Below are 10,167 nucleotides of genomic sequence, written 5' to 3'. Positions count from 1 at the left end.
CCACTGCAGCCTACAACAGCCCTCTACACTGTCAACGTCACCTCCGACCTTTGTGTCGTCTGCAAACTTGCTGACCCATCCTTCAATCCCCTCATCCAAGTCATTAATAAAAATTACAAACAGTAGAGGCCCAAGGACTGAGCCCTGTGGAACACCACTCGCCACTGACTTCCAGGCAGAATATTTTCCTTCTACTACCACTCGCTGTCTTCTGTTGGCCAGTCAATTCTGTATCCAAGCAGCTAAGTTCCCCTGTATCCCATTCCTCCTGACCTTCTGAATGAGCCTACCATGGGGAACCTTATCAAATGCCTTACTGAAGTCCATATACACCACATCCACAGCCCGACCCTCATCAACTTTTCTAGTCACATCCTCAAAAAACTCGATAAGGTTTGTAAGGCATGACCTACCCCTCACAAAGCCGTGTTGACTGTATTTGATCAAGCCATGCTCTTCCAGATGGTCATAAATCTTATCCCTCAGAATCCTTTCTAACACCTTGCAGACGACAGACGTGAGACTTACTGGTCTATAATTGCCGGGGATTTCCCTATTTCCTTTCTTGAAGAGAGGAATTACATTTGCCTCTCTCCAGTCCTCAGGTACAACTCCAGTGGAGAGCGAGGATGCAAAGATCTTTGCAAGTGGCGAAGCAATTGCATTTCTCGCTTCCCAAAGCAGCCGAGGACAAATCTGGTCCGGGCCTGGCGACTTGTCAATCTTAATGTTTGACAAAATTTTCAGCACATCAGCTTCCTCCATCTCTATCCATTCCAGCATGCACACCTGTTCTTCAAAGGTTTCATTCACTACAATATTCGTTTCTTTCGTAAAGACAGAAGCAAAAAAACTCATTTAGGGCTTCCCCTACCTCCTCAGGCTCCACACACAAGTTCCCTATGCTATCCCTGATCGGCCCTACTCTTTCTTTGATCATTCTCTTATTCCTCACATAAGTGTAAAATGCCTTTGTGTTTTCCCGGATTCCTTCTGCCAAGCCTTTCTCGTGCCCCCTCCTGGCTCTCCTCAGACCATTTTTGAGCTCCTTCCTTGCCTGCATGTAATCCTCTCTAGCTGAACTTGACCCTAGCTTCCTCCACCTTATGTAAGCTACCTTCTTCCTTTTCACTAGAAGCTCCACCGCTCTCGTCATCCAAGGTTCCTTTATCTTACCCCTTTTTGCCTGTCTCAGAGGGACATATTTACTCATCACTCCCGACAACTGTTCCTTAAACACTCTCCACATATCTATAGTTCCCTTACCATGGAACAACTGCTCCCAGTCCATGCTTCCTAACTCATGTCTAATCGCATCATAGTTTCCTCTTCCCCAATTAAATACCCTCCCATTTTGCCTAATCCTCTCCTTCTCCATAGCTACGTAGAATGTGAGGCAGTTATGGTCACCATCACCAAAATGCTCCCCCACCCCAAGATCTGATACCTGCCCCGGCTCGTTTCCGAGCACCAAGTCTAGAATGGCCTCTCCCCTCGTCGGCCTGCCAACGTACTGCGTTAGGAAAGCCTCCTGAACACACCTTACAAAAACAGCTCCATTCAAATCTTCTGCTCGAAGGAGGTTCCAATCAATATTAGGAAAGTTAAAGTCACCCATTACAACAACCCTACTGCGTGCACACTTTTCCAAAATCGGCCGACCTATGCTTTCTTCAATCTCCCTGCTGCTATTGGGGGGCCTGTAGTAAACCCCTAACGAGGTGACTACTCCCTTGCTGTTCCTAATTTCCACCCATACTGACTCAGTAGGCAGATCTTCCTCGACAATGGAAGCTTCTGTAGCTGTGATACCCTCTCTGATTAGTAGTGCTACACCCCCTCCTCTTTTTCCCCCCTCCCTATTCTTTTTAAATGTTCTAAACCCTGGAACATCCAGCAACCATTCCTGCCCATGAGAAACCCATGTCTCTGTTATGGCCACAACATCATAGCACCAGGTACTGATCCATGCTCTAAGTTCATCACTTTTATTCCTGATACTCCTTGCGTTAAAGCAAACACACTTTAACTGATCCCTTGGTTCCTTCCCAGGAAAATCCTTCCCACTAGCTGGTCTACCTCTTGCTACTGCCTCACCTGCATCAGCGCTCACCTCCGGTATACAGCTCAGGTTCCCACCCACCTGCCATACTAGTTTAAACCCTCTCGAACTACTCGAGCAAACCTTCCACCCAGGACATTGGTCCCCTCCCAGTTCAGATGCAACCCGTCCTTCTTGTACAGGTCCCACCTTCCCCAGAAGGCATCCCAATTATCTACATATCTGAAGCCCTCCCTCCTACACCAGCTGCGTAGCCACGTGTTCAGCTGCGCCCGCTCCCTGTTCCTCACCTCGCTATCTCGTGGCACCGGTAGTAAACCAGAGAACACTACTCTGTTCGTCCTGCTCTGCAGCTTCCATCCTAACTCCCTGAAATCACTTTTTATATCCTCAATCCTATTTCTGGCTATATCATTAGTGCCAATATGTAACACGATTTCTGGCTGTTCGCCCTCCCCTTTTAGAACCTTATACACCCGATCGGAGACGTCCTGGACCCTGGCACCAGGGAGGCAACATACCTTCCGGGAATCCCGATCCTGACCACAAAATCTTCTGTCGATTCCCCTAACTATCGAGTCCCCTACCACGAGTACTTTTCTATTCTGCCCCCTTCCCTTCTTTGCCACAGTGTCAGGCTCAGTGCCAGAGAACTGACTACTATGGCTTTCCTCTGGTAGGTCATCCCCCCCAGCAGTATCCAAAACGGTATACTTATTGCTGAGGGGAATGCCCACAGGGGATCTCTGCACTGTCTGTCTGTCCCCTTTCCTCCCCCTAACTGTAACCCATCTATCCTCGTCCTGAGCCTTAGGAGTGACCAACTCCCGATAACTCCTCTCAATTACCCCCTCTGCCTCCCGAATGATCCGTAGTTCATCCAGCTCCAGCTCCATTTCCCTAACACGGTTTTCAAGGAGCTGTAGTTGGGTGCACTTCCCGCAGATGTAGCCAGCGGAGACGTGTGCCACATCTCCCAACTGCCACTGAGGGCACTATGTCTCTTCAGAAGTGAAAGAAGCTGGAAATGTATGCTTTGTGATGCTGTTGACAGAAAGGGGAGGAGGAGCAGTGGAACAGATAGTGCATAAAACAAAAGACAAAGGTAATAATGATGCTGGAAAAGGAGGGACAAACATCCAAACTAGGTGTAAATGATCAGTGCAGTAATAGTTCCACGCTGCTAGGGCAAAGTGAGCAGACATAAACGAGACACAGCCAGGGATGCTGTAGGATGTAAGTAAAATGGAGAACTGAGGTGAACCATCTGTGGGACTCAATATTGAGACATAAATGCCATTAAGCTATGAGGGGAGGTTGTATAAATTAGGCTTGCTTTCTCTAGAACTGAAAAGGTTAAGGAGTGATCTGATTAAAGTCTGCAAGTTAGTAACAGGAAAAGAGAGGGTAGATGAAAATAAGCTCTTTCCCCACTGGTTCTGGATTCTAGGATTAGGGGTATAGTGTGAGAATTAGGACCAGACTGTTCAGGACTGATGTTAGGAAGCACTTCCACACAGAGGGTGGGATAGTGTTGGAACTCTCTTCCACAAATGGCAGTGGATGCTGGTCAGTTGTTAGTTTTAAATCTGAGAGAGATACGATTTTGTTAAGCAAAGGTATTAAGGGACATAGGCCAGAGGCAGGTCTATGGTGTCAAGCCACAGATCACCATGATCTCATTGGATACTATAAAAGACTTGATGGGCTGAATGGCCTACTCCTGTTCCTATGCTCCTGTGAGTTCCTAAATTGTCCAAGTGTAAGATGAGGCATTATTCCCCCAGCCTTCCATTGCAGCGTAAGGATCACCATTTTCCAGCTCTTTTTGAAGAAGGGTCACTGGCTGAAAACATTAACTCTGTTTCTCTCTCCACAAGTGCTCCAGACCTGCTGAGTTTCACCAGCATTCTCCGTTTTTTAATTTCAGATTTCCAACACGCACTGTATTTTGCTTTCAGTGTCCATAAAGTGTAACATTACTCATTAACAGAAACTGTTTGTTCATTCCAGTCTGTCCCACTCTGGCCTGACCCTGCATAAGTATTGCTTCCATAATCTTTATGAACGGGTCTTTTACTGGTATGTGTGTAAGTTGTTGTTGGCTGTTGGCCTGGCTTCTACATATTCCCTAAGTTCTCTCAGAAACATTGTTCACTTTGTGTCAAGGCTCTGGATGCAATCATTTTGTTGTCCTTGCTACAAGAAAGTAGGTCTATGTTCTACCTGTCTGGCACCTTAATGTCAGATGATTTCACCATTGGCACTTCAGTACACCCAGAGGGTGGTGAGTTTGTAAAATTCTTTATAGCAGAGGACTGTCGAGACTGGTCATTAGTATAGTTAAGGCTCGGAGAGACAGATTTGTAATCAGCATGGAAATCCGGAGTTATGGGGAGGATACAAAAAAACTCCCCAAAATATTGGAGAACAAAGCATCTTATAAAAATGAGGAACCAAAAGAAATTAGGATTCGTAAAATTGGTATCAATAAATATGGAGATATTACTCAAAACATCAACTGGCTTGAAGGTTGTTAAATTCCCTAGGATCAGATGACTCAGATATCAGTGCATTGAAGGATGCTGGGTACATTGGTAATGATCTTTCAAAACTCTTTAGATAATGGAGTAATCTCCGCAGATTGATAGTAACAAGTGTAACAACGCTATTTAAGAAGTGAGGGAGAGGGAGAATGGATTACCACAGACCTGTTAGTTTGATGTTTTGAGCAGGAAAATGATCAAGATTGTGATAAAGGATGTGTTAAGTGGGTATTTAAAACAGAATGGCAAAATTGGACAGACAACGTGGATTTATGAAAAGAAAATCAAGTTTAACAAACTTGCTGCAGTGTTTTTGAGCATGTTCCTTGTAGCACACAGGAAGGAGAGGCCCAATGAATGTGGGTGTATTTGGATTTTCAGAAGGCTTTGATAAGATTTCATACAGGACATTAGTAAATGAAATTAAAGGACTTGGGAGCAGGGTTAATGTACTAGTATGGGTTGAGAATTAGTTAACAAAGAGTAGGATATTCTCAGGATGTCAGGTAGTGAGCTAGCAGAATGGTCACAGCTCTTCACAATCTGTATCAATAATTTGGATGTGGATTCCCATTGTAATGTTTCCAAATTTACTGAAAACAGCAAACTGTGAGAAGATTTAAATTGTTAGAAGATGAAGAGAAGCTTTAAGGGGATTTGGAATGATGGAATCTCATGTTGATAAGTGTGAAGTTATTCACTTCAGTAGTAAAACACAAGAAGGCAGAATATTTCTTCAGTGGTGGGAGATTGGGGACTGTGGTTCCTCAAAGGTGTTTGAGCAACCTTGTCATGAGCCACTGCAAGTGAGCATCCAGGTTCAGCAACCAAGTGGGAAAGCAAATGAGCTGTTGTCCTTCAGTATAAGGGATTTGTGCACAGAAGTAACAATGCCTTGCTGCAGATGTATTGAGTTCTGTTGGACCCATTATGTCAGCAAGGACATTCTGGTCAGTTGACCGGACTGACTCATGGGAAGGTAGGAGAATGTTCAATGAGGAGAGAATGAGGAAACTGGGCCATCATTCTCTGAAGTTTTGAAAACTGAGAGGTGATCCACTGAATCTTAAGAGAGTTCTCAGAGGGATTGACTGATGAGAGAAGGCAGCAGTCTCAGAACAGGAGGTGGGCTATTTTAGGCTGAGCTGAGAAGGATTTTCTTCACTCTTACAGTGGAATTTCCTCTGTCCCTGAGCACTGGAGAGGTTCATGCATTCAGCAGGTTCAGGACTGAAATCTATGCATTTCAGGAGGCAAATGCCGTAAGGTTATAAAGTATAGGTGCAAAATGTTTAGGCCATTTGGCTCATCAAATCTGCTCCATCATCCGACAATGTCATGTTTCTCAACCCCATTCTCCTGCCTTCTACCCATAACCCGTGGTCACCTTACGAATGAAAAGCCTATTGTTATGGAAATATAGACATAGTGTGGCCTGTGGGACCAAGATAGATGATAAACCATGCTCTCATTCAATGGCAGAACATTCTTGAAAAACTGAATGGCTTCCTTGTACTTCTGTTCCTGGTGATTCTCTGAAATGATGATGTCACCATTGTGACTGATCCTTTTCCTGGAAGGTTGAGATCAAGCAGCATTCAGTCACCGAAATGAACATCTCTGCTCAGTCCTGAAACCAACAGGAAGCAGCTTGGACCACATCCAGTTTGCTGCATGTGTTAGAGATTAAATCAATTACTCTGGGAACAGCATGGAATGTGATCAATACAAATGATATCAGCCCCTTGTACTCAGAATCAGAATTAATTTATGAGAATCATAGAACCCCGACAGTGCAGAAAGAGGTCATTCAGCCCATTGTGTCTGCACTGACTGTCTGAACAGCATCCCATACAGACCCCTACCCTTTCCCTGCAACCCTGCATTGTACATGGCTAACCCACCTAACCTGCACACTATAGCCAATCCACCTAGCCTGCACATCTTTGGACTGTGTATAGAAACCAGGACACCGGCAGGGAACCCACGCAGACATGAGGAGAATGTGCAAACTCTACACAGCCTATCACCTAAGAGTGGAATTGAACCCGGGTCCTTGGCTCTGCGGGCAGCTGTGCTACCCACTGAGCCATTGTGCCATCTTAAAGAGTGAGAGACAAGCTCAGAGAAATTAGGCGTGTTCGTCCGATAATGGGAGTGAGATGGTAGGCATCATACTTACAACCAAATTGATTGAACTGTCACAGGAACTTGGGAACAGGAGTAGGCCATTCAGCCCTCAAGCCTGTTCCACCATTCAATGAGATTGTGGCTGATCTGTGGTCTAACTCCATATACCTGTTCTGACTCAAATCCCTTGATTAACAAAAAATTATCTCAGTTTTAAAATTTACAATTGATCCAGCATCCACTGCCATTTGTGGAACAGGGCTCCGAACCTCATACAAAGATCTACACACCTGAATCCCCAGGTTTATTTGGACATCCACTGTATTTAACTTCCTACCACTTAGATAGCACCCTGATCTATCCTTTCTCCACCCAAAATGGATAACCTCACACTTGCTTACATTGAATTCCATCAGCAATAGTTTTGCTCACTCCCTTAGTCTATCAATATCCCATTGTAATTTTATGCTTTCATTTACAATGCTGCCCATCACTGTGTCATCAGCAAGTTTGGATAATTGACTTTCTTTGCCATTATCCAAGTCATTAGTGAATGACGTGAAGACATTGGTGTGACCACATTTGTAGTACTGCTGTATTTCTGGTTGCCTCGTTATAAATGATGTTATTAAAGTGGAAAAAGTACAAAAATGATTGACAAGAATGTGGCTGGGAATGGAGGGTTTGAGCTATAGGGAGAACCTAAATATGCTGGGACTATTTTCCCTGGAGTGACGTTATAGCGGTTTATAAAATCATGAGGGACATTGATAAGGTGAATATCCTAGAGTAGGGGAGTTCAAAATAGAGGGCATACATTTAAGGTGAGGTGGAAAGATTTAAAATGGACCTGAGGTGAGGGGTATCTTTTTCACACAGAGGTGGTTGTGTATGGAACGAGCTGCCAGGGAAAGTGGTAGAGATGGGTACAATTACAACATTTAACAGACATTTGGACAGGCCCATGATTAGGAATGATTTAGAGGGATATGGGCCCAGTGCAGACCAATGTGATTAGTTCAGTTTAGGAAACCTGGTCGAAACGGAGTAGTTGGGCCAAAGGGTCTGTTTCCATCCTGTATGACTCTAATAGGGAGAAAAAAAAATTAGTGTCAGAGATTAATGTCGGGGGAATGACTGGTCTAAGGTGCAGTGATTCTTATGGTTGCATTGAATCTAAGCAAAGCATTATCTGTCTTCGTTCACTGCATGTGGGTGTTGCTGTCTGGGCCAATATTAATCACCTGTTCCCTAGCTGCCCCCTTGAGAAGGTGGGGGTGAGTTGCCCTCTAGAACTGCTGTGGTCTGTCTGCTGTATGTTGGCCCACGATGCCCTTTGAGAGGAACAAAGTCAGAAGTCACAGAACACCAGGTTATCGCCCAACAGGTGCTGTCTGAGGATCTTTGGTGAGTTTCTGCAGGGCATCTTGTAGATAGTACACACTGCTGCTACTGAGTGTCGGTGGTGGAGGGAGTGGGATGTGGTGCCAATCATGCGGCTGCTTTGTCCTGGATGGTGTCGAGCTACTTGAGTGTTGTTGGGGCTGCAACCATCCAGGCAAGTGGTGAGTGTTCCATCACACTCCTGACTTGTGCCTTGTTGTTGGTGGAGTGGCTTTGGGGGATCAGGAGGTAAGCTACTTGCCACAGTATTCCTAGATTCTGACCCGCTCTTTACTGTGTTTACGTGGTGAGCCCAGTCTGTATCTAGTAAACGTCAACCCGCAGGATGTTGGGGAAATTCAGTGATGATAAACTGACCATATGAAGTAGGAGCAGGAGTAGGCTGTTCAGTCCTCAAGCCTGCTCTGACATTAACAGGATGATGAATGTTCTGACATTCTTCATGTCCACTTTCCTGCTTTTCTCGGTATCTCGTGATTCCACAACTAATCAAGAATCTATTGGTCTGTGCCTTAAGTATACACAAAGACTCTGCCCACACGGCTTTCCACAGCAAGGAATTCCAAAGACTCAGAACCCTCTGAAACAAGAAACAGGAACCCCATTATTCTGAGCCTATGGGGGAAGTGATGGCCTAGTGGTATTATCTGTTAATTCAGAGACCGAGGTAATGTTTTAGATACCCAGGTTTGAGTCCTGTTATCGCAGATGGTAGATTTGAAATCAATTTTAAAAACAATCTGCAATTAACAATCTACCAATGACCATGAAACCACTACCAACTCTCAGAAAAACCCACCTGGTTCAGCTAGTGGCCTTTAGGAAGGAAACTGCCATCCTTACCTGGTCTAGCCTACATGTGACTCCAGGCCCACAGCAATGTGGGTGATACTTAAGTGCCATCTGGACAGTTAGGGATGAGAGTAAATGCTGGTCTAGCCAGCAAAACTTCATCCTGTGAGTGAATTTAAAAATAAGACTGTTTGGTCCTTGACTCTCCCACGAGGGGAAGCATCTGTCTCGCTCCTTAAGAATCCTCTCTGCTTCAATGAGATCACCTCTAATTCTTCTAAACTCCTGTGAGTAGAGTTCCAACTTGTTCAGCCTTTGCTCATAAGACTGCCCCTTCAATACCACAGATCATCACAGCAAACTTTATCTGAACTTCTCTTTTCTTAAATAAGGGACCAAAATTGCTCACAATCTCACCAGTACCTTGCTGTATGCCACTGAATATCAAGGAGCAATGGTTAGGTTCTCAGTTGTGGCCGTTGTCTGGACTTTATGTGGTATGCATGTTTATTTTCCATTTTCGCCACAGACCTAGACAATGTCCAGATTTTACTGCATTTGGATTTGGACTTTCTTAATTCATTCACAAGATGAGGGTATTGCTAGCTAAGCCAGCATTTATTACACAGTCCTATTTGCTCATCTGGCCCTTAAGAATCAACCGTATTGCTGTGGGTCTGGAGTTATGTGGATGGCAGTTTCTCTCACAAGGAAGCTCATATGTTCATCCTGTAATAAGGATGACAGTTTCATTCACTGAAGGATATTAGTGAGCCCAATGGGTATTTTCCCCAGCGATTATCAATGGCTTCATGCTCACCATTAGACTCTAAATTCCAAATTGGTATTGAATTCACATTCCACCATCTGCCATGGCAGGATTTGAACCTGGGTCCCGAGAACATTACCTGGGTCTCAGGGGGTTATGTAGTCTAGTGATAATACCACTGGGCCATCTCCCCCCGAGTTCAGTATCTGAGGAATTCTGGATAGTGCTGAACATTGAGAAACACAGGCAAAAGGAACATGAGCAGGCCATTCAGTTCCTCAAGCCTGGCCTACCTAAATCTGAAGTGCATATAGTCTCAGATGGCTATGGGCTGCCGTTTCATTCGAGAGATATGACTGGCAGTAGTTTAACATTGGGGTCACCAAGCCTCCAGCCAAGTGTAATAACCAACCCCCAACAGCCAGTCTACCGTTTAGCTGGATCACAGCTAATCTTATAAACCT

This window comes from Stegostoma tigrinum, chromosome 9 (genome assembly GCF_030684315.1).
Source record: "Stegostoma tigrinum isolate sSteTig4 chromosome 9, sSteTig4.hap1, whole genome shotgun sequence".
NCBI classification, from domain to species: domain Eukaryota; kingdom Metazoa; phylum Chordata; class Chondrichthyes; order Orectolobiformes; family Stegostomatidae; genus Stegostoma; species Stegostoma tigrinum.
Note: the sequence above shows the minus strand (reverse complement) of the source record.